Below are 24,089 nucleotides of genomic sequence, written 5' to 3' on the forward strand. Positions count from 1 at the left end.
TCTTAGTGTTAAGGACAACAGATAACAGAAAAATAAGATATAATTCTCTTTTTAAATATCTCACGAGTCTAATAATAACCTGAAGACCAGCACATAAACATATAATCATATTACTGTGTAATAAATGGTATAAAAATATGCACAGGGTGTTATAAAACATGATCATGTGGAAGAAGATAAATCAGTAACAACTTCCTGAAGGAAATGATACCAAATCTCTATCTTAAGGAGAAATCACCTGTGAGCTCAGTGGGAAAAGTGGGAGACGTTCCACACAAAAGGAATGGTTTGAAAATGAGAGAAAAGTGGACACTGGAGAAAATTTTCCAAGAAGATTTTATCTCTGTAGAACTGGATGTGTGTGGCCTTTTCCAGGCAAAGTGTTTAATCAAATGGATTTTCTGAAGATCGTTAAACTTTCTGTTTATGTTCTGTTAACAAAGAATGCAGTTTCCTAACTGTCCCACAATACTACTTAGTGAAAGGGTGTTTCTCCTTGTTTCTCTCGTGGAACTAGTACAGTGTTAAACATGCACTTTCTGTGGTGGGCACCCAGTGAGTCGTCTCACTCCCCTGGGAACTGCACTCCCTTCCCCTCCCATTCTTCTGCCGCTCACAAGAGCTACTGTGTTCTTTGAAAACCCAAAACCTGGCCAGAATTCAAAGACAGCAGTATGGGCAGCCGGCTCTAGTCCTTGTTGACTGGACGTGGGATGGGAACTTACTCTGAACTGCACCAAGAAAGCCCGTCTCCAGAATTGTTCGTTTGGAACCCAAAAAAATCAAGCAAACGCCTTTCTCATGTCTGAAGCTCTACAGTTTTCCTGTGAGCATAGACACAGCTACATAGAGAGAATGAACTTACAGAGACAGAAACAGAAGAAAAGAACGTCAGGATCAGCTGCATCCCACAAGACTGAAGCCTATTCCAGGAGGCAACATCTGTAGGCTTCCTTTAAACCTCCCTAAAACTAACTAAATGTAGTTAGTTTTCTTTGATTAGCTTTCTTCATTCAACTAGCAAACAAAACCCCTGAACACCCCGTTTCAAAGGTTTCTGCCAAATGCCCAGGCTGTTTCGCTTTTCTTTCCCTTCCCTCATTCTGTCTGGCTACGATCCTCTTGACCAACAGAGAAGAAAGGACTGGAGTCACACGGGAGCAGACGTTCATTTATTACAAGGGTAATAAGGAAATTAATAATGAGAATAATTATAACTTACATGCCTGTACTCAGAAATGATATGAGCTTTAAAAAAAAAGTGAAATTGTCAGACTATGTCCTATACGTACAGTAACTTTTTCTCTTCTTGGGGAACTAGCCGTCACCCGGTGACCAGCATTTGGCTGCAAACAAAGGGGAGATTAAATGTGTATGGTCTCCCAGAAGCATCTCAACTTTTAATCACTTAAAAATTTTACTTCCTCATTGGGAATGTAACCTGTTTGTTTCCCAGTCTTTCGAAGTGTTAACTGTCTATCTGCTAGAGCCAGGTAATATAATACACGTCAAATTTAATGTGCTGACCTTGTACTCAATATAGGAGGGACAATTAAGGTTCTCCAGCAGCGGGTAAGACATTCTGTGAGACAGCAACAGCCCAGTCAATGTCAGCTTTCAAGCTGATGCCCGCTAACCATCTGAGAGAAAGCTTGCCAAGGAGAGGTTCACAGTGCGAGGCAGGTCATACCAGATAGTCTATAAGCTTTTCTCCTACTTTCAGATAAGGACTCAAATATTTATTGATTGATTGACATATTTTATAAATTTATATATATATATGGCGAGAGAGAGAGAATGTTATTACACAAGGGAACAATTTATCAAAAAGCTGTCCTGAAATCTTCAAATTATGCAAAAGAGCTGGATTAACTTTGCTGGAGCCTAGGATCAATCCCACCCAGGTGACATGTCCTACACCCAGTGAGAAATTTTTTTATGATCATCTTGTTTCGATCATTATGATTACTGGAATCTTAATAACAATATTCAAGTAGTATTCATCTCTTATTACAGTACCTGACTGGGGTGCTTTAATTGGGGCAAAAAGAGTTGTTGAGAATTCTGAACACTGTCTCTGTACTAATGGTTATTGACAGTTTCTTGCATGCCATCTTCCACAATAAATATACTAGATTTACAGTTGTTTATAATCTCAATTTATAGTTCCTTCATTCTATGAAGCTGGTCACAATGCTTAGCTGTTCTGGCTAACGAAATAACCTTAATGCTGGTCAATCGTGTATGCTCTTTTTTCCATCTTTGCTTCCTTTCTATATTACTCAGGACTCCTTAGACAGTACAGGATAGAAATATACATTAAACCAGTTCAAGCAATAGAATGGAAGTTGGTTGGTTTGCAGGACTAAAAAGAATACTGATGAAGCTCACAAAACTGGAAGAAGCGCTGCCAAAAATCAAGGCTTGGAAGGCAGATTTCAGTATTGCCAGGAGCTTTCATCTGGTGCATCCACCTCACATCTCTGCTTGGCTTTATGTAGATTGACTTTTTCCAATGACAGGAAAAGTGGGTGCTGGTAACCACAAATTTACAGTCTCCCAGCTTAGCAACACAGAAGAAAGACGCCCAGAAAAGCCGTGGCCGGCCCTAGCTGGCCTCAATGCTCACCCCGTAGGCTGATAATTGAGGTCAGTGGGATGCAGTCATATTCTCACTAGGCTATTTTGTTGTTAGGGGGCAAAATGCTCTGGGGATAAGACTGGGGTAAGATGCATATCGTACAGGGAAATTAGAAGCAATACATGAGGCCAGGTGCAGTGGTGTGTGCCTGAAATCCCAGCACTTTGGGAGGCCAAGGTGGGAGGCTCACCTGAGCCCAGGAGTTCAAGGCCAGCTTAGCTGGCTGGGGTGGCATGCACCTGTGGTCCCAGCTACTCAGGTGGCTGAGATGGGAGGATCGCTTGAGCTCTGGAGGTTGAGGCTGCAGTGAGCCAAGATCGCAGCACTGCACTCCAGCCTGGATGACAGCGTGAGACCCTGTCTCAAAAAAAAAGGAAAAAAAAAAAAGGCAGCAATGCATGAGGGCAGTTTAAGAGCTGTCATCTTGGCCCTATAATACTGCTCAAAATGCAATCCTTGTGCACAGAGGTTTGATTCATTGGCTTCTGCAGATATATTGCCTCCAACCTATCTTCACCATTGTGTCTGCCATTGGATATAGATTGCTGCAATTTTCTGTCCCATCAAAACAAATGCTGGTTTCTCCACACCTTTTCCATAGAAATGAGTATCACTGGAAACTTGAAACGGTGTGTGAGAGATTCTACAACCCTTTGCCACTTTCGGTTGTTCATTAGAAATGAAAAGGGGCCCCTTTTATGCAGCACTCTGGCACATCTTGTATAATACCGTGAATGTTCTTCCAGCACGAGTAGCTTAGGACATTAATGCTTAAACACATCATGCTCAATATCTTGTGGGTGATATTCAAGTTTAATGTAACATCTCATTTGTGGCTGTCTAATTGCGTGATATTTTCAGTTTCTTTCCTCAATGAATACCGTGATACAGAGTGTCTTCTTTTTATGGGACAGTCTGTCCTCTAAATTCATGAACAATGTGCTTATTATTTGTGCTAAGATAATACTTTTCCCTCCCAGATGTAACATTCGAATTGTTTTATTCTACCTCAGAAGGCCTAAGATGACCTCTCTGCGTGCAGGTCTCAGTCCCTGGCCGTCTGCGGACTTGCCTATCCTTGCTGCCTTATGAGAGACTTGACCTTCAATGTCTCGTTAGCCTTACGGGGTCTCTAGTCCACTCCTAGCATCTAATCCCCAATAGCTTATCTTTGCCACTGTGTGACCTAGTAGCTGACCTTTCTCACTGTGGCTCCCCTAACACAGCTAAACTCTTGACAAACTCATAAAACAATTGATTTTTTTTTTTTTTTTGCTTGGTTTTGTTTCTTAGTGGTTCTCTGCTTGAAATAAAGACATTTAAGGGTATTCATCTTTCTCTGTCCAAAAGCCTAGCCACTTCAATAATCTCATTTTAAGGCCAGGCACAGTGGCTCATGCCTGTAATCCCAGCACTTTGGGAGACTGAGGTGGGAGAATCACTTGAGGCCAGGATTTTGAGACCACCCTGGGTAACAAAGCAAAAGTCTGTCTCTAGAAAAATTAAAAATTAGCTGGGCACAGTGGTGCTCTCCTGAAGTTCCGGCTGCTCTGGAGACCGAGGCGGAAGGATCCCTTGAACCAGGAAGTCAAGGCTCCAGTGGGCTGTGATTGCACCACTGCACTCTAAGCAGAGTGAGACCTTGTCTCTTAAAAAAAGAAAGAGAAAAAAAAGAATTGTATTTTAAACACGCTTGTTACAACATACCAACATATTTTTGTATTTTGTGGTTTTTAACCTCCTTTTGTTGCCTTCTACTAATAGATTTAAAAATTTCTAGTACTGTGATCAAAATTCCTTAGAGAAGAATAAACCAACAGCTGTTTACTTGTAAGTCCACTTTGCAAAGAGAGAATGAGAGTAATCACTTTAAGGACTTAGAAGAAAAAGGCAATAATTATGTTTGTTTTACGTCAGCATTTAAATCAAAATGAAAATATTGCTTTCATAAAAAATGAAAGTAGCAGTGTTTAATTAACAAGGGAATACCAATTCTTCTAAAAATAGATACTTTTCTGTAATTATTGTTAATATTTTTTTCTTTAATAGCTTTCTTAGCTCAGAAAGGAGCACAGTCACATGCTGGATGCTTTATAGTACAGTTTTAAAATGTCATGATTTTTTGCAGCACTGTAACCTACAAAAAAAACACATAAATTGTATTGACAAGGTTTTCATGCTTAAACCTATGTTTTATTGTACCATTATCCCTGAACAAATTGAGGCACAATATTTCATTAGACTGGACAGATACATTACTGAACATACAAGAGAATATCAAAGGCCATTTAATAGTTTTAGCAAAGAAGATCAGTATTAGGTTTTGTAAGTTTGTGTAAAAGAATACTTTCTATATCATGGCTATATCTTGTATATTAGGATCGCTTTTTGTTTTGTTTTCTGTTTTGAGACACAGCCTTGCTCTGTCACCCAGGCTGGAGTTCAGTGGCACCATCTTGGCTCACTGCAGCCTCTGCCACCTGGGTTCAAGCGATTCCCCTGCCTCAGCCTCCCAAGTAGCTGGGATTACAGGCGCCCACCACCACATCCAGCTAATTTTTACATTTTTAGTGGAGATGAAGTTTTACCATGTTGGCCAGGCTGGTCTCGAACTCCTGACCTCGGGTTCAAGCTATTCTCCTGCCTCAGCCTCCCAAGTAGCTGGGATTACAGGCGCCCACCACCATATCCAGCTAATTTTTATATTTTTAGTGGAGACGAGGTTTCACCATGTTGGCCAGGCTGGTCTCGATCTCCTGACCTCAGGTGATCTGCCCGCCTTGGCCTCCCAAAGTGCTGGAATTACAGGCATGAGCCACTGTACCCAGCCTTAGGTTCCTTTTTAGAACACCTAAAATGAATTTATTTTAAAGGGAAGTATTTTAAAGGTATTATTTTTTATAAGGACTTTAATATTTAGAGTCATAATATTTAGAAAAGAAGAGGTTCATACTCATATTTACAAAATACATCTCAGAAATTGATTCTGAAATAGTTCTAACAATAGTTCTATGAAGTCATGTCTATGAAGTCATATATTACTTATTATAAAAGATGGCATGCAATTTAGTGACAGTAAAATATCTGGGATTGAAATTCCACCCAAACACTCCCCCATTTTCTGCCATTAGAGATGTTCATTTGTCACAGAGAAGCTAAAGGTTTATAGGATTTTTATACGAGAAAAAACTGAATATTTCATGTAAATATTAATCACAACTAACTGGAGTAGCTATATTAGTATCAGACAAAGTAGACTTCAGAATAAGTAATATTACCAGGGATAAAAAGGGACATTACATGATGATAAAAACAGTCACTTCATCAAGACAAGGTAGCAACCCTAAATATATGTCAACTCATTATAGAGCTTCCAAATAAATAAAGCAAAAATTGATAAAAATGAAAGAAGTAAGCAAATGCAGTTATTATTGGAGACTTCAACACTCATCTCAGTCATTGACAGAGCAGACAGAAAATCAGTAAGCATATAGATTTGAATGGCAGTAACTTGACCAACCTGACCTAAGGTGTCTGTGTAGTAGGTTCCACTCAACGTCAAAATACATGTACTTTTCAAATGCACAGGGAGCGTGCCCCAAGATAGATGAGCAGCGCTTCTCCAACTGTGGTCAGGTATTTAAACCTAAATGTTCAATACTCATATGAAAAGTATTTGTTCACTGGACAATAGCATCTGATGATGAATATCCTTGGATTCCAGTTGTTTCTACCAATCTTGACCTTTACTCCTTTGTTTCCAAGTGGTCTTACAAGTAAAGCAAATCTCAGACATGCTTTGTTGATCCGACAGATATCTAATAGCAAGTAGGCAGTAAGACAGCCATATAGCCTCTTGACCACTCGCAGTCCTCAGATGCCCTGACAAGCACATCAGACAAAAGGTTCACTCCAAGGCAGATGCAACGATATTTTGTTGAAAGGATCAAAAAACTTCCTGAGGTTCAATAGTCATCCAGTGAGGGTGGGATCACAGGACTGAAGGAAGCCCGACCCCAAGGGGCTACTTGGATGTGGGTCTTAAACAGATTCTTATACCTCCTTTCTTCAAGGGTAGTAGAGCCTGTAAAACTTCTCTTTCCCACCACATGTCTAGAAGTTTGCTAATTTCATGAATGAAATCGTTTTTCCTTCATTCCTTGTGGTAATTCACAATGCCTGTGGTTTAGATTTAGACATCAATATTTGAAGTCTTGCTGAGTCCACCTCTCAAGTGTAGATTGCCAATTGAGGCAGTTCAAATGCTAATCAGTCACCTATAAGGTGTAGGTTAAAGTTAATTCACACTGACACATATGCCACACTCCATACTAATTATCAATACATTCCATCAGATCAATCAGCACTATATAAATCAGTATGCTAAAATATATTAAAATAATTTAAATCAATTTACTAAAAAAAAAATCTCTTAACAGAATTGGGTATGCATTGGGATTGGGAAAGGCTCAGAGCAGCCAAACAAATTTATGATAGAAAAGGAAATCAGAAATCATGAGATTTTCAGCAAACCAACATTGGTGTAAAAAACTTTGTTTTCACATTTTTTTGTTGTTGTTACCATTTCTTAATGACTATTCTCTAACTACCACTCTAGTTTTTCTAATAACAAAGAGCAAATTGGCTGTCTATACGAAACAGAACTTACCTTTTTTCTGTCTTTTTTTTTTTTTTTTTTTTTTGAGACAGAATCTCTCTCTGTTGTCCAGACTGGAGTGCAGTTGTGCAATCTCACCTCACTGCAACCTCTGCCTCCCGGGTTCAAGCGATTCTCCTGCCTCAGACTCCCAAGCAGCTGGGATTACAGGCTCACACCACCACACCCGGCTAATTTTTGTATTTTTAGTAGAGACGGGGTTTTGCCATGTTGGCCAGGCTGGTCTCGAACTCTTGATCACAGGTGATCTACCAGCCTTGGCCTCCCAAAGTGCTAGGATTACAGGCATGAGCCACTGCACCCAGCCTAGAGCTCACCTTTTTTAAAACATCTATTAAAATGCCGTGCTTGATAAAGGTAATAATAATTTTTAAATCAACATTTGTTTGACAGTAGAATTTCAATTATCTTAATTTTAGGAGTGTAGGAAAAATATTCTCATTGCATCATGTATAGAAAACATCCTATTAACATAGGACATATTGTTAGATGCAGTAGGGTAGGGTTCTATCAATTTTTTTTATTTAAATCATGGACGGTTACATCATTAAATTGTATTCATTGGGTTGAGGTGTTGAAGAAGTCGTCACCTCCCACATCCCAATTTTAACACCTGCTCTTTGCTCTTCATTTTGTATAAGCCAAGGTTGGTTCATCATTCAACTTTCACAGCGACTTATCTATTTCTAATGCTTGGCAAATTTTCCAAGGATTTCCTCTAGTGGTGCAGTAAAATATGCTGTCACAGGCCTAATTTTTCTTTGAAGTCTTCTATTTTATCTTAAAAATCCATATGAATTTTGTGTGTAAATATACAATGTCTTCTTCGTCAGAACCACCCGGTTGGCTGCCATCCGAGCTGCACCTCCTGGTCACCGCCACCGCCACGCCCAGAGGTCGGCTTCTCGGGGATGTGGCTCCCAACTTTGAGGCCAATACCACTGCCGGCCGCGTCCATTTCCACGACTTTCTGGGAAACTCATGGGGCTTTCTCTCCTCCCACCCTCGGGACTTTACCCCAGTGTGCTCCACAGAGCTCAGCAGAGCTGCAAAACTGGCATCAGAATTTGCCAAGAGGAATGTTAAGTTGATTGCCCTTTTTTTTTTTCCTTTTTTTCCTTTTTTTGAGACAGAGTCTCTCTCTGTCGCCCAGGCTGGAGTGGAGTGGCGAGATCTTGGCTCACTGCAATCTCTGCCTACCGGGTTCAAGCCATTCTCCTGCCTCAGCCTCCTGAGTAGCTGGGACTACAGGTGCGCGCCACCATGCCTGGCTAATTTTTGTATCTTTGGTAGAGATGGGGTTTCACCATGTTGGTCAGGCTGGTCTTGAACTCCTGACCTTGTGATCCGTCTGCCTCAGCCTCCCAAAGTGCTGGGATTACAGGCGTGAGCTACTGCACCCAGCCAATTGCCCTTTCAATAGACAGTGTTGAGGACCATCTTGCCTGGAGCAAGGATATCAATGCTTACAATGGTGAAGAGCCCACAGAAAAGTTACCTTTTCCCATCTTCGATGATAAGAATCGGGACCTTACCATCGTGTTGGGCATGCTGGATCCAGCAGAGAAGGATGAAAAGGATATGCCTGCGGCTGCTCGTGTGGTGTTTGTTATTGGTCCTGATAAGAAGCTGAAGCTGTCTATCATCTACCCAGCTACCATTGGCGGGAACTTTGATGAGATTCTCCCCGTAGTCACCTCTCCATAGCTGACAGCAGAAAAGAGGGTTGCCACCCCAGTTGATTGAAAGGATGGGGATAGTGTCATGGTCCTTCCAACCATCCCCGAAGAGGAAGCCAAAAAAAAATTTTCCTGAAAGGAGTCTTCACCAAAGAGCTCCCATCTGGTAAGAAATACCTCTGCTACACACCCCAGCCTTAAGTCTCCTGGAGAAGTTGGTGCTGTGAGCCAGAGGACAGCTGCCAATCATGCCTTCCTGCAGCAATTCCATAAAAACACGCTGGTGTCAACACACCAAGGCTTTTAGGTTGCTATACTACTGGCTTATTAAATGAAAACTGGCAAGTTTCTTGGGATTCTTTACACTCTGCCTTCACCAGCATTCAATTCTGTTCATACATCAGCACTCTCTACTGGTTCTCTTTGAAATATGTTCTGTATTTAAAACTCAAATCTTGCTGGATCTTCGCAGGGCTTGTGACCAATGAGGTCATATTGGTTGGTGGTTGAGAAAGCTTGCTTCCCTCCATCAGAGAATGACTATCAATTTTCCCCTCCATGAAAGAGAATCATAACCTCTCTTCAGTCACCCATTTTGAAGAGTGGCAGAACTTGAGGTTCAACTCCTCTGTAAATATCCAAGTATAAAACCCAGGAACTTAGGGTAACCCAGATGTTATTTAATATTCTGTGTTTGGATCATAGCTGGGGGGAAAAAACCTTTTTAATTCTGTACCTTTCTAGTAGATAACTGAAGTAAAGAGCAAGCAAAGAGACCTTTCAATATTTTGCTATTAAAAAAAAAAATGTGGCCGAGTGCGGTGGCTCACGCCTGTAATCCCAGCACTTTGGGAGGCCAAGGGGGGTGGATCACGAGGTCAGGAGATAGAGAACGTCCTGGTTAACACGGTGCAATCCCATCTCTACTGAAACTACAAAAAAATTAGCCGGGCGTGGTGGCGGGCGCCTGTAGTCCCAGCTACTCAGGATGCTGAGGCAGGAGAATGGCGTGACCCGGGAGGCAGGGCTTGCAGTGAGCCAAGATCATGCTACTCACTCCAGCCTGAGCCACAGAGCAAGAATTGTGATAAGTTTCTATCAAAATGGAGAAACTACAGAAAAGGCCTCCCTTGGCTTCCAAGGAGGTGCAGCAGGTGTGAGCAATCCTGGTGCATGTGCCTTTCGCACAGGGTTTGCATTCATGAGTCTGCTTTCTGATAATGTGTACATGAAAGAGGACACCATGTGAAGGGGAACTCTTCCGGCAGTGGGGAAAATGTTTTATTATAGAACTCTTCTTGCAGTGGGTTTTGCTATTTTCTAGATTTTAATTTTTAGGGAACAACAAACAAAATCCTTTGTTAAAACTGAAAAAAATACACAATGTATCAATGTCTATTTTAACATAAATGTTAATATTTAAAACTGATTGCCTAAATCACTTCTAGTTTCTGTATGTGTACCCAAACTAATTTGGAATCAGGAACTTAGAGGATACTTCTAAAAGAGACATTTAGAGGTCATTGTGAAGGATGAGGAATGTTCCACGAACTCACTGCTTTTTAATGGTAGCCTTGAGGGGTCGTATCATTCTGTTTCTCAATGCCTATCTCAGTAAGAAGCAAAGGAATTTTGTAAATAAATATTTGTTCCATCAATACAAGCAGGATCAATTCTATACGGAACAACCCAGTGCATGCAAGTTTCCTTTATTCCTAAAAAGCCAGTCTGCAGGCATTGTCTCCCAGGTGTAGACCTGGAAAATTTAGAAAACTATGAAGTCTCCCACTACAAAAAAAAAAAAAAACTGTTTAATGCAATCTGTTGCTCTTTTGTGATAAATTGCCTTCTTGGAAGCAAAGCAAGAAACACCTGGATGAGGGTCTACAAAAGCCACAAAAGACAACGTAACATTAGTTGTCCTTGGGAAGCAAACTAGATGACTTGAGGTCAAGGTAAGAGACGTCCTTTTACCAGTGACCTTGTTTCATTTTACTGTTTGTGCCATTTACATGTATTATCCCTTTTAGAAAACAGATTCATGATAATTTTAAAATAAATTATTTTAATGACTTCAGAAAAGAGCAGCAAATAACATTTTTGTCTCATTTATCATCATTTAAGCCTTGAGGTTCTCACCCAGTCAGCTCTGATGGAGCTCAAAGTCCAGCTAAACAAAGCTTCTATGCCTGACACTGCTTCACAATGGAGCGTCCACACAATCAGTCCTTGCAGCAGAAACGAGAGAAGGTATACAAATGGAAAAGCTGGGCTCAAGGGACCCACAGCATTGAACAAGCTCCCTTTCATGAGACAGAGAGGGAACAGAATATATACGTATTTACTTACATATGCAGAAACAGTCCTTTGAAATTATGGATGCCTAAGACCTACAGTGATTGACATTATATTCATGGAACTGGATTGCATTTAGTGAGGGGAAACCAAACATAATTCGCTCTTCAACTTACTTATAGTCATTGAAGGATTATCTGAATTAGCAAAAGGAGCATCCAGTACTAAATTAAACAATCTAAATATGTTAATGCCTACCACAACACACACATATTTGTTTGAGATAGAGGTTAGGCCGTGATACTCTAGGTAGAGGGTTTGCAGTATTCTTTTCTTCCCTTGTAGAAATGAAGGATGAGATATTATAGGACATTTGTCAGAATCAGTTCTAGAGCCTTCAAACAGAAACTCAAAGTATACGTGACCTTTTAATAGTAGAAGAAAAGTAGGACAGTATTCTCTCTCTCCCAACACGCGCGCATGTGCACGCGCACACACACACACATGCACACGCACACACGCACGCGCGCGCACACACCACACACATATGCACTCCTCTAAGGGAGCAGGAACTTTCAAACTGGCCATTTTTATCCCCTGAAGTAGGCCTCTTCATGTGATCGGTTGTTTGTGGGGGTGGAGGGTTGTATTCATACACTTGCTCAGATTAGCTCTATGCAACAAAGCTGTGTTGATCTTAGACATCCATACGCCTGCCAGCTCTGTTAACTAACCCGTGTGGCTGTTGGTGTTACGGATTTGTAAATTAAGCAATCCTAAGACATGGATGCTAACAAGATGTAGTTGAACTTGTGCTGCCTTCCTGTGTTGGTATTGAGAAAGCACTGTAGCCTAGACTCAGGTTCACAATGTTTACACTCACGCATCTACAACAGTTCTCGATTTTTATGAATCACCTGGATTTTGTTAAAATGCAGATTCTGGTTCAGCAGGTAGAGGGCAAGATCTGCACTTCCAACAAGGTGACGCTGACACAGCTGGGCCATGACCCACACTTTTAGCAGGACTGTGCCCCTCAGACGGTGTCTGCCTATAGAGTCTTTCATACATTTTGAAATTTCAAGCATGAGATTTTGAAAATTTGAATACATGTAACTATACTACCTACATAAAAAATAACAAAAGTTAGAAAACAAGTGAAATCATTTTTGTTGAAACCCCAGTATTCTGTAATACAGCCGAGTGAAAAATGGGTAAGATGAGCAGTAACAGACCCTCTATAGGAATCTTGCCTTTGAGTTGGAAGCTTTTCATCATGCTCACCAGGAAAATTTCCTCTCCTGAACCTCGGCTATACCGCTCTTCACAGACCAGATTGAAGCTTCTGAGAATGGCTTCAGGGATTTCCTGAACACAGTAATCATTTTTTTCTCTTTTAGATGTTTTGCTTCCAGAAGGCAAAAAAGGACAAAATGAACCTTGGAGCAGAGCCTATATGATGATTTTGCAGGAATATTAAGATGGGTTCCCCCGGCTCATTATACTTAGCAAACTAGGGCAGGAACAGAAAACCAAATAGCACATATTCTCACTTATAAGTGGGAACTAAATGATGAGAACACACGGACACGAAGAGAGGAACACACACACACACTGGGGACTCCCTGAGGGTGGAGAGTGGGAGGAGGGAAAGGATCGGGAAAAATGACTAACAGATACTCAGCTTAGTCCCTGGGTGATGAAATAATCTATACAACAAACCCCTCTGACATAAGTTTACCTATATAACAAACCTGCACATGTACCCTAAATCTAAAATAAAAGTTTAAAAAATTAGAAAAAGAAAAATAGCCAGGCATGGTGGCACGCACCTGTCGTCCCAGCTACTCGGGAGGCTGAGGTGGGAGGATCTCTTGAGCCCAGGAGGTCAAGGTTGCAGTGAGCCATGATTGTGCCACTGCAATCCAGCCTGGGTGAGAGTGAGAAATTACCTCCTAAAAAAAACGAGAAGGTGGGCGCCCTCGTAGGGTGTATTAGAAAAAGTGCTCCCTATGCATGGATGAGGCCCCTGGATAGATGGTGCTGAAACAGGTCAGGGTCACTGGTCTCATTGTCTAAGGTGTTATCCAAGCTCATCGTCTCACAACCAAAAGATTTCAGGAGCGTGGACACAAAGAATGAGGCTGGAGCAAAAGTTTAATGAGCAAAAAAAGCAAGCTCTCCACGGTGCACAGGCGAGCGTGAGTGGGTTGCCATTTTTACAGTTGAGTCCAAAAGCTTTTAGAAGAAACTCCTCTCATCTATGTAGCTGTTTGAGTAACTTCTCTTTGTGAAAAGCTGTCTGCAAACTCTACCCCTTGTCTATGTAGTTGTGGGTATGACTCTAGGTAAGCTCAAAGCGCTGCTTCTCTTGTTTGTAAAACTACGGGTTTTGTTTTAAGGACGCCCCCTCCTCCCTGTGCAAGTTCCCAGGGAGCCCACCGTATACATGTCTGAAAAGAACAGGCAACTTTTCCCTGGGATCTGGCTAATCACACGAAGAACAAAAGGCGTCTGTGCCGGACCTTGCGTGCTAGTCTGTGCAGGTGCAGCCTAAGCTTTCCCCAGGCTGCTCTATTTTTGCCTGTAGCTACGATTTTTCAGGCAGGCTGCTTCTCCGAGGACCAGCCTTAGTTGTCTGCCTAACTGATGTTTCCTTCTTCTCCCTCAGTGCTTCACATGAAGGAAAAGATGCCCTTCCTCACAAGTGTACCTGGCCCACAGCTTGAAGAGCAGAGCTTGGGTTGGATTTGTGAAGGGCACAGTTTGACCATCGCCGGGGCAGCCCATCGAAAACTCTCCTAGTCGGCTCATACCAACAAGGAAATCTTGTAGAAGATGTTCAGTAAATTAGAGGCAAGTGTTCACAGGAAGCACTCTTCTTATTTGCTTTTCTAATCCCTCTGGTGGCAAGAGATCCTGAGTGTCGGGATTCCGGGAGGTGGAGGGGCTGACAGTGGTGCAACGTGGGGCTCCATTTTCCCTCACTGCCTTGGACGTCTGCCCCCTGGTGTCTAGTCTTTATACCTGATACAGTGTTTGCATTGTGTTATGGCTGAGTTATATCCCCTCACCCAAATTGACAGCAGAAGTCTTAATCCACTGGGCATACTGGCTCACGCCTGTAATCCTGGCACTTTGGGAGGCCAAGGCAGGAGGACTGCTCTCAAGGCCAGCGGTTTGAGACTAGTGAGACCTCATCTCTACCAAAAAAATAAAAATAAATAAAATATTAGCCGAGTGTGGTGGCACGTGCCAGTGGGAGTGTCGCTTGAGTACAGAAGTTCGAAGTTGCAGTGATCCAAGATTGCATCATGCACTCTGGCCTGGGCAACAGAGATCCTGTCTCAAAAAAAAAAGAGAGAGAGAGAAAGAAAGACGGAAAGAAAGAAAAAGGAAAGAAGGAAGGAAGGAAGGAAGGGAGGGAGGAAGGGAGGGAGGGAGGGAGGGAGGGAGGAAGGAAGGAAGGAAGGAAGGGAGGAAAGGAGGAAGGGAAAGAAAGAAAGAAAGAAAGAAAGAAAGAAAGAAAGAAAGAAAGAAAGAAAGAAAGAAAGAAAGAAAGAAAGAAAGAAACTCTAATCCCCAATAACTCAGAATGTGTCTGCATTTGGCAATAAGATCTTTAAAGAAGTAATTCAGTTAAAATTAGCTCATTAGGGTGGTCCCTCATCCAATCTGACTGGCATCCTTATACGAAGAGGAAACAGGGATACAGACACACACAGAAGGAGGACGGAGTGGAGACACACGGAGAACTCGGCCATCTACAGGCCAAGGAGAGAGGCTGGAGAAGGAGCCAACCCTACTGACACCCTGACCTCAGTCTTCCAGCTCCAGCATTGTGAGGAGATGCTATTGTGTGATTTGAGCCTCCCAGTCTGTGGTAATTTGTTATGGCAGCCCCGGGGGACTGAAACACCTAGTCCACTAGACCTTGATAATTTACAGAAAAACTCAGAGGTAAACGCTTGTGAGATTATAGGGAAAGGATGCACCATGATTAGACCCACAAAAGGTCCTCTCCACTCCCCGACTTCCCCTCCTCCACGCAAGTCCACCCACGTTGGCAGCAGTGGGCTTGAGTGGAAAGTCAGCAGCAGCAATGGAGCCTTGAAGCTGGCCCATCTGTGTCAGGCGAACGGTTCAAACAGAAGGAACACTGGGAGAAGGCTTTTCCCATTTCTCCAACCACAGCTTCAGAAAATCTCTGATATGCAGAGAGCGATTATTTCTCTTGCTCTTTCTGGGAGGTTTGAAGGAAAAGATACCACTCCTCATGCATTTTTCATTCTACAGCCATTTAAGTCCATTGCTGCCAAGAAAATGAGGGACCTAGTAAATGACTTCTAATTAAAAATATAGGAAAGCTTCAGGTGACTTCACAAAGATGTCCTGGCAATATAGTGCATTAGTAAATCACCGTAGATATCATGGCAATATGGTGCATTAGTAAATCACCGTAACTCCCCGGATCTACGCAAATAAGCACAGACCTATTTATTCTTGAATTTTTTTTCAGGATATGAGTCCCCTGTCCAATCTGAAGGTCTACTTGAACACAATTTCAGTTCTTTTATTCTTTCCCAAATAACATCAGTAAAACAATTTATGTTCGTTCTCACCAAGAAGAAAACCAAACCCTTCTGATACTATTTCAACAACTCTTATTCCTCCACTCACAGCCTCCCCTCAGGGGAAGTTTTTTCTCCCTTTCTCCAAGCCTTTGCCTTCCTTCTGCGTCCTTTGTGGCTAAAATTAATGCACTGCCTAGAACCAGACCTGTCACCTTCTGACTCACATTTTCCCATAAAGGTACTGAAAAGCCTTAAGAAGATTCATGAAGCATCATTAGACACTGAATTAAAACTGTAAATATAAAAAAACTGTGGCCAGGCGCAGTGGCTCATGCCTGTAATCCCAGCTCTTTGGAAAGCCAAGGTGAGTGGATCACTAGAGGTCGGGAGTTCGAACCAGCCTGGCCAACATGGCGAAACCCCATCTCCACTAAAAATGCAAAAATTAGTCAGGTGTGGTGGTGCACTCCTGTAATGTCAGCTACTCAGGAGGCTGAGGCAAGATAATCGCTTGAACCCAGGAGTCAGAGGTTGCACTGAGCCGAGATCACGCCACTGCACTCCAGCCTGGGTGACAGAGATTACATCTTTAAAAAAAAAAAAAAAAAAAAAAAAAAAGTGTTTCACTATCACTATAATCAACTCAGAGAATAGCTTTGTTGTCCTCCATTTTCTATGGAATGCCAAACACTTGTGCTATCTTAGACTCACAGGGCTTGAAACCGGCCCAATTGTCTTATAGAACTGATGTTTATGGTTTCTTTTGAATCCACATGGAAACTGACCTTCCCAGTCTTAAAATTTGAGACAGTTACATTTGTCTTTTCTGAGTTCCTTTCTCAGGAACCAACCATCAGCCTTCCTAGATAGTATCAAGGAGCTGAAACTCATCAGATCACTGCCTCTGGACAATGAGATGCCAGACCCCTTGCCCATCATGACTACCTAAACGGCCACCTGCTTCCTGTTGACCTACTCTTTCTACTTATCCTTTCCTAATTCCTGTTTTCCCACACAGGGTTACATTCCTTCCCTGCTCTATAACCTCTAGTTTTGGTTGTTCAGGGAGATGGATTTGAGGCTGATCTCCCATCTCCTCTGCTGCAGCACCCAATTAAACTTCTTCCTTGGCATACTCATTGTCTCAGTCATTGGCTTTCTGAACAGCGAGCAGCAGGACCCAGACCAAAGCCCTGGCGTTTTGGTAAGATTCAATGTCTCTGCAACCAAGTTGCTTATTTTCACCATGCAGTAAACATAAGTACCATAGGCCGGGTGCAGTGGCTCACACCTATAATCCCAGCACTTTGGGAGCCGAGGCGGGAGGATCACGAGGTCAGGAGATCGAGACCATCCTGGCTAACATGGGGAAGCCCCATCTCTACTAAAAACATAAAAAATCAGCCAGGCGTGGTGGCAGGTGCCTGTAGTCCCAGCTACTTGGGAGGCTGAGGCAGGAGAATGGCATGAACCCGGGAGGTGGAGGTTGCAGTGAGCCAAGATCGTGCCACTGTACTCCAGCCTGGGCAACAGAGCGAGACTCCATCTCAAAAAATACATACATACATATATACATACCATATAAGCCTTGTTTAGATAACTTGTTTCCTTTAACTCACCCTTCAGATACCCCCCAATCTCAGCTTCAGCCTTTGCCCCATACCACTCTCGTTACCCACTCTTACTAACAGCCATTCATTTCATCTTTATTGGATCCAGCTTCTCTATCCATAGGCATGGTTTCTACCACATAACTCCTGAAACTTAAACGTGCATATGAATTACTTGGGTATTTTATTAATATTTGTATTTACTTCAGCAATTCTGGAGTGAAGTCTGAAATTCTGCATTCTTGCCAAGCTCCCAGGTAATGCCAGTGTTACTGATCTGAAACTGTACATTGGTTTAAAATATTCTATTGTAACCCTTTGTAGGGTTTTCAGCCTCCAAACACAGGCTCTGGGAGTTAAATTGTACTAGTAACTTATATATCACTTCTGCCGAATAGCCAAATCAATCCATCAATGAATATTTGTTGAATACCTACTCCAAAGTCCCCTGTAAAATATGTTCTTCTTAGTTTGGTAGATAGTTCTGAAAGCATTTACCCTTTCAAGTGTGTGTTTGCTTTTGCAACAGAGTCTCACTCTATTGCCCAGACTGGACTGCAGTGGAATGATCTCAGCTCACTGCAACCTCTGCCTCCTTGGTTCAAGAGGTTCTCTTGCAGCCTCAGTCCCCTGAGTATCTGGGATTACAGGTATGGGCCACCACGCCTGGCTAATTTTTGTATTTTTAGTAGAGATGAGGTTTCACATGTTGGCCATGGCTGGTCTCGAACTCCTGACCTCAGATGATCTACCCGCTTGTGCCTCCCGAAGATTACAGGTTTGAGCCACTGCATCCAGCCAACATTTCAAGTTCTAAAAGCTCTAATCCTTTTATAGGCAGTCAGTATTCTTCCCCTTTCTCCTTATCTCATCACCAAGGTTTTTTTGTTTTGTTTTCTCACAACACAGTTCCAATCTGTCACCCAAGCTGGAGTGCACTGGCAGAACCTTGGCTCACTGCAGCCTCCACTCCTCAGACTGAAGCAATCCTCCCACCTCAGCCTCCCAGGGAGCTGGGAATACAGGCAACGTTTCACCACGTTGGCCAGACTCACTTCAAACTCCTGGCCTCAAATGTTCTGATCCCTTCAGCTGGAAGTGCTGGGACTACAGGTGTCAGCCATTGCCCTTGCCTACCACATTTTAATGTAAGATTTATAATTCCATTATTTCAAGATGGGGTTCAGGGTCAAAGACCCTTTACAGTGTTCTCAAGCTACATTCATTCAATGTTTATTATTAACACACTACATACGCGGCACTGTTTTTCTACTGTTTACTGATAAGCATAGAACACAAGACAAGGTCCATGAGTTACTAGAATTGGTGGGTTGTGTCCCTGAGTTCAGCAATAAAACCAGGGACCCTCACGGTGAATGTTACAGTTCTTAAACACGGCATGGCCGAGGTTTCCTCCCTCAGACGTTCAAATGTGCCTGGAGCTTTTTCCTTCGGTTGGGTTGGTGGTCTCGCAGTCAGGAGTAAAGCCGCAAACCTTCCTGGTGAGTGTTACAGCTTTTAAAGACAGTGCGTCTGGAGCGGCTTATTCTTCCCAGTGGGTTAGTGATCTCGCTAGCTTCAAGGGTGAAAGTGGGTTTGTCGTTTGGCTGGCTTCAGGAGTGAAGCTGCAGACTTTCACGGTGAGTGTGACACCTCATACAATCAACACAAACTCAAAGAATTAGCAGCAACAAGATTTATTACAAAGAACAACCGAACAACACTCCCACACTGCGCTCCCCGACCGGAACTGGTTGATGCTGGCTGGCTCGGGCAGCCTGCTTTTATTCCCTTATCTGGCCCCACCCACATCCTGCTGATTGGTCCATTTTACAGAGAGCTGATTGGTCCGTTTTGACAGAGTGCTGATTGGTGTGTTTACAATCCTCGAGCTAGACACAGAGTCACTGAGTGCTAGTTAGCTAGATACAGAGTACTAATTGGTGTATTCACAAACCCTGAGCGAGACACAGAGTGCTGATTGGTGCATTTACAATCCTCCCGCTAGATATAAAAGTTCTCCAAGTACCCATCCGGTTCAGGAACCCAGTTGGCTTCACCCAGTGGATTCTGCACCAGGGCCGCAGGCGGAGCTACCTGATAGTCCACAGCCGCGCCTGCACTCCTCAGCCCTTGGGCTGTCGATGGGCCCGGGTGCCACGGAGCAGGGGGCGGCGCCCGTCGGGGAGGCTCAGGTCGCGTGGGAGCCCACCGCAGGGCGGGGAGCTCAGACACGGGAGGCTGCAGGTCCCGAGCCCTGCCGGGTGGGGAGACAGCTAAGGCCGGGGAGAATTTGAGGGCAGCGCTGGCGGGCCCGGCACTACTGGGGGAGCCGGTGCAACCTCTGCAGCTGCCGGCCCGGGTGCTAAGCCCTCACTGCCCTGGGCCGGTGGCGCCGCCCGGCCGCTCCGTGTGTGGGGCCCGCCGAGCCCGCGCCCGCCGGAACTCACACTGGCCTGCGAGCGCAGCCCGGGTTGCCGCCCGCGCCTCTCCCTGCACACCTCCCCGCGAGCAGAGAGAGGAGGCTCCGGCTCCGGCTTCAGCCAGCCCCGAGAAGGGCTCCCACGGTGCCGTGGCGGGCTGAAGGGCTCTTCAAGCGCCACCAGAGTGGACGCCCAGGCCGAGGAGGCGCTGAGAGTGAGGGCTGCTAGCACGTTGTCACCTCTCACCTGCAGCTACAAAGCTCAGACCCCAGAAGGGTAGGAAATGAACAATAAAAACTTAAAAAATAATTTCAGAGAGTCAGAAGTAAATGGCAAAAATAAAACAGCATGATTAAATAGACTGGGACTCAGAGTCACTACTTTGGATTGGGTAACTGGGGAAAGCCTCGCTGGAGTGATCTCATCAGAGCTGAGATGTAAATGACAAGAAGGTGCCAGCCACAGAAAGGTCTGAAAGAAGAGGTTCTAATGATCTAATTGTCATGATTTGCTCTGTAGACTGCTTTCTTGAGAGTTGTAGTTGTGTGTGCCGTGTTCCCTGGGTCTCACTGAGCGTGTCTGAAAAGGCCACTTTGCAAATACAGTGGTGCACAATTACTTCCTGTTTTGTCATCATTTTTAGCTCTTTCCAAAAAAAAGATTGATGGAGACTGCCTGCATGAGCATTGGCTTATCTGGGATACAGGGCAGAGAGTCAGCATAGATTTCCATGATCCGGGAGAAAATTGTCCGTAGAACATTAAAACTCATCATTCGTTCCTGGAAAGGAGGGAATATTTTCTTTGATAAGCACTTATTGAGCACTTGTAACATGAGAATAAATGTTTATATGTATATAAACAGATGAAATGTGAGTATGTAGAGATGAACATGACATGGATTTTGTTGTCAAGGAGCTTATAAATAAAAGTAAAATGGAAAAAGAGAGAAACCAGAAGTACAAGGTAATGAAAATAATCACTTTGAAGGAAGGGTGGCTGATCTCGGCCAAGAGAATCTGTAAATGTTCCCATGAGCAGTTTGTATTTGAACTAAGGCTTGAAATAGGAAACATGAGGAGCCATATCCATAGACAGTATGAAAGGGAGACATTTAGGGAGGAGGTGGAGGAAAGAAGAGGCTCAAGGATTCTGCCCCCACACAACCTGGTTAATTAATGGCCTTGAAGGTGATGATTCACAAGAAATGCAGATTTCAAGCATGTCAAAGGATGCGCAGATCCAGCAAGATGAACAACAAAACCTGACCTTTGGATTGAACACTGTGGAGGCGATGTGGTGACTGTGAACACAGCTGCTTAAGTGAAGGGGAGAAAGAAAAGGTTTATTACAGTGGATTCAAGAGAAAAATGCAAGGAGAATTGAAAATTGGCACCACAGCTCAGGGCTTTTCAAACTTTAATGTCACTGTGAATCCTGGAGATCCTGCTGGAGTGCAGTTTCTGATTTATAGGTCCTGGGTGGAAATTGAGAGCCTGAATTTCTACCACAATGGCAGGTGACATTGATGTCGTTGATGGATCACAATTAGAGTAGCAAAGGAAGAGAATATTTCAGGAGTGTTAAAAGGAGCAATGAAAGGGACTGGGTGAGCAAAGTAACTAGAGAAGGACGTGGGGTCAAGAATATTGTTATTATTTGTTTTGTATATTTATTTATTTATTTGAGACGGAGTCTGCTCTGCCGCCCAGGCTGGAGTGAGTGGCGCCATCTCGGCTCACTGCAAGCTCCGCCTCCCGGGTTCCCGCCATTCTCCTGCCTCAGCCTCCCGAGTAGCTGGGACTACAGGCGCCGCCACCACGCCCGGCTAATTTTTTGTATTTTTAGTAGAGACGGGGTTTCATCGTGTTGGCCAGGATGGTCTCGATCTGCTGACCTGGTGATCCGCCCGCCTCGGCCTCCCAAGGTGCTGGGACTACAGGCGTGAGCCACCGCGCCCGGCAAGGGTATTATTTTTAAGATTCGTGCTCTCGCAGCCCTGTGTGCCCATAGGGATGATTCAGCGTTGAGAGGGGGGAAGTCAAAATGGGGAGGGGGAGAACTGAACATCGTCCTGAGTAGCGTGGAGAACGGGGCCCGCAGTAATCCGCGAAGGGGCGGCCCTGAAGGGAAGCGCAGCCAGTTCGTGCGTGTTACCCGGGGCAGCACAAAGCTCCTGCGCATGGAGGCAGGTGAGCTGGACGGTGCACGGGGGTCGTCTTCTGTTTTTATTTCTCAATGCAGTAGGGCACTTAGCCTGAGGACTGGGAAGAAGGCGGCACAGTATGAAATACTCATGAGGAAGTAAATTGACTAGGGCAGTGGTCCTCAACCCCATGAGGCCCATGACCCTTTTGTGTTTGTTTTTGTTTTTGTCTTTTGAGACGGAGTTTCGCTGTTATTGCCCAGGTTGGAGTGCAATGATGTGATCTCCGCTCACAGCAACCTCCGCCTCCCGGGTTCAAGCGATTCTCCTGCCTCAGCCCCCCGAGTAGCTGGGATTACAGGCATGCACCACCACACCCATCTAATTTTGTATTTTTAGTAGAGACGGGGTTTCTCCATGTTGACCAGGCTGGTCTCAAACTCCCGACCTCAGGTGATCTGCCCGCCTCAGCCTCCCAAAGTGCTGGGATTACAGGTGTGAGCCACCGCACCCGGCCCATGACCCTTTTTATAACACATCCTTTTAACGCCCTTGCTACTATTGTGAAAATAAAATAATAGTTTGTTTAACCTACCTACACACACATTTTTGAATCAACATAATTCCTTCACCGTAATGTAAAGGAAGAAAAGAAAAATCGTTCAGGCGTGAGTATACTGTTGTGTTAGGAAGCCGAAAGCATCTCCCCAAGCACCGTGAGTGCCTCTAGAGGGCAGAGAGAATCTCTGAGGCTTGGCGAGAATCTTTCTTCGCGGTGACTAAGGGTCCACCTGCAGTTACTGGTTGTGATTTCGTGGGAGACTCTTAGTTGTACATTTTGTTCAGCTGCTTGGATGCAAGCTCAGAGGTGGCAGAGTTGCATTTAATCAGGCTGGCAGCTTTACTGGGGAGTAAATGGACTGGAAATGGTGTAAGGAAGTTTAAGGTCCAGGTCTACAATCTCTCTGTGCAATTCCAAAATCCAAAAGAGGTTTGAAAATACGAGTTGGTTGTTGGTGGTTATCCAAAACTCATTTGGCAGTGAAATTCAGCCTGAATAGACACAAAGCTATTTAGAGCCTTTACTGATCCCACTTGTTTGAGAATCATCTTCAGTTTCACTAAGATAATCGGTTATCTTTCTACATGTTTTTAAATCTGAATTTGGAAACATTTGTAGCCTTAGAGCTTGGGATAAAGGATTATAAACTGTACATGTAAGGGAATTAATAAAATGATGGGCCATGTAATCCAAGGCAGGTCAGATAGGAAATAAAGACTTGAGCAGTTAAGACACAGTGAAAAAAATCGAGCCACTGGATTCCGGGTCCCTGTATGGCAGATTGTGGGATGGGAAGTGCTGGAAGTGAGACAGGAAGCCTGGGAGACACAGAGCTGGATGCTCTTAAGTGAGAATCTGAATGGGGTACTGTTACAGATATTGACGAGTGCAGACCCTGTAGCAGCTTGAGGCAAGGACGTCAAGAACAATCTATAGGGGGTGGCGGCTCACGCCTGTAATCCCAGCACTTTGGGAGGCCGAGATGGGTGGACCACCTGTGGTCAAGGAGTTTGAGACCAGCCTGGTTAACATGGTAAAACCCCATCTGTACTAAAAATATAAAAAGTAGCTGGGCATTGTAGTGCGCATCTGTAATCCCAGCTACTCGGGAGGCTGAGGCAGGAGAATCGCTTGAACCTGGCAGGCGGAGGTTGCAGTGAGCCAAGATCATGCCACTGCACTCCAGCCTTGGCAACAGAGACTCCACCGCAAAAAGCAAAAAAAAAAAAAAGAAAAAACCAGAACAATCTATCAGAAGGTGGATCCACGTGGATGTGAGATTAGCACTGGGCACTTACATGTGACCTCCTCAAAAAGGAGTGGTGGCCAGTGTCGTCTGAGAGCTTCAGCTGCCGACGAGCTGCCTGGTGACAGTTGTAGGAAGCAGAAAGGTCTAGCGTGAACAGTGGGAACAACACTTACCGTGGAGGTGACACACGTAAAGAGAAAGCAGCCTCCACCCAACCCTGCTTCAGGGGAAGC

The 24,089-nt window shown here is 44.0% G+C and overlaps 1 pseudogene across 1 annotated transcript; it reads left to right on the forward strand.

Moving 5' to 3' along the window:
* The first annotated feature begins 8,136 nt into the window (after positions 1 to 8,136).
* Positions 8,137 to 9,199, forward strand: LOC112624405 (annotated as a pseudogene). Its single transcript, XR_003119395.1, has 2 exons — positions 8,137 to 8,412; positions 8,724 to 9,199. The product of XR_003119395.1 is annotated as a peroxiredoxin-6 pseudogene (transcript).
* The last annotated feature ends 14,890 nt before the right edge of the window (positions 9,200 to 24,089 follow it).

This window comes from Theropithecus gelada, chromosome 5 (genome assembly GCF_003255815.1).
Source record: "Theropithecus gelada isolate Dixy chromosome 5, Tgel_1.0, whole genome shotgun sequence".
Lineage (NCBI taxonomy): Eukaryota > Metazoa > Chordata > Mammalia > Primates > Cercopithecidae > Theropithecus > Theropithecus gelada.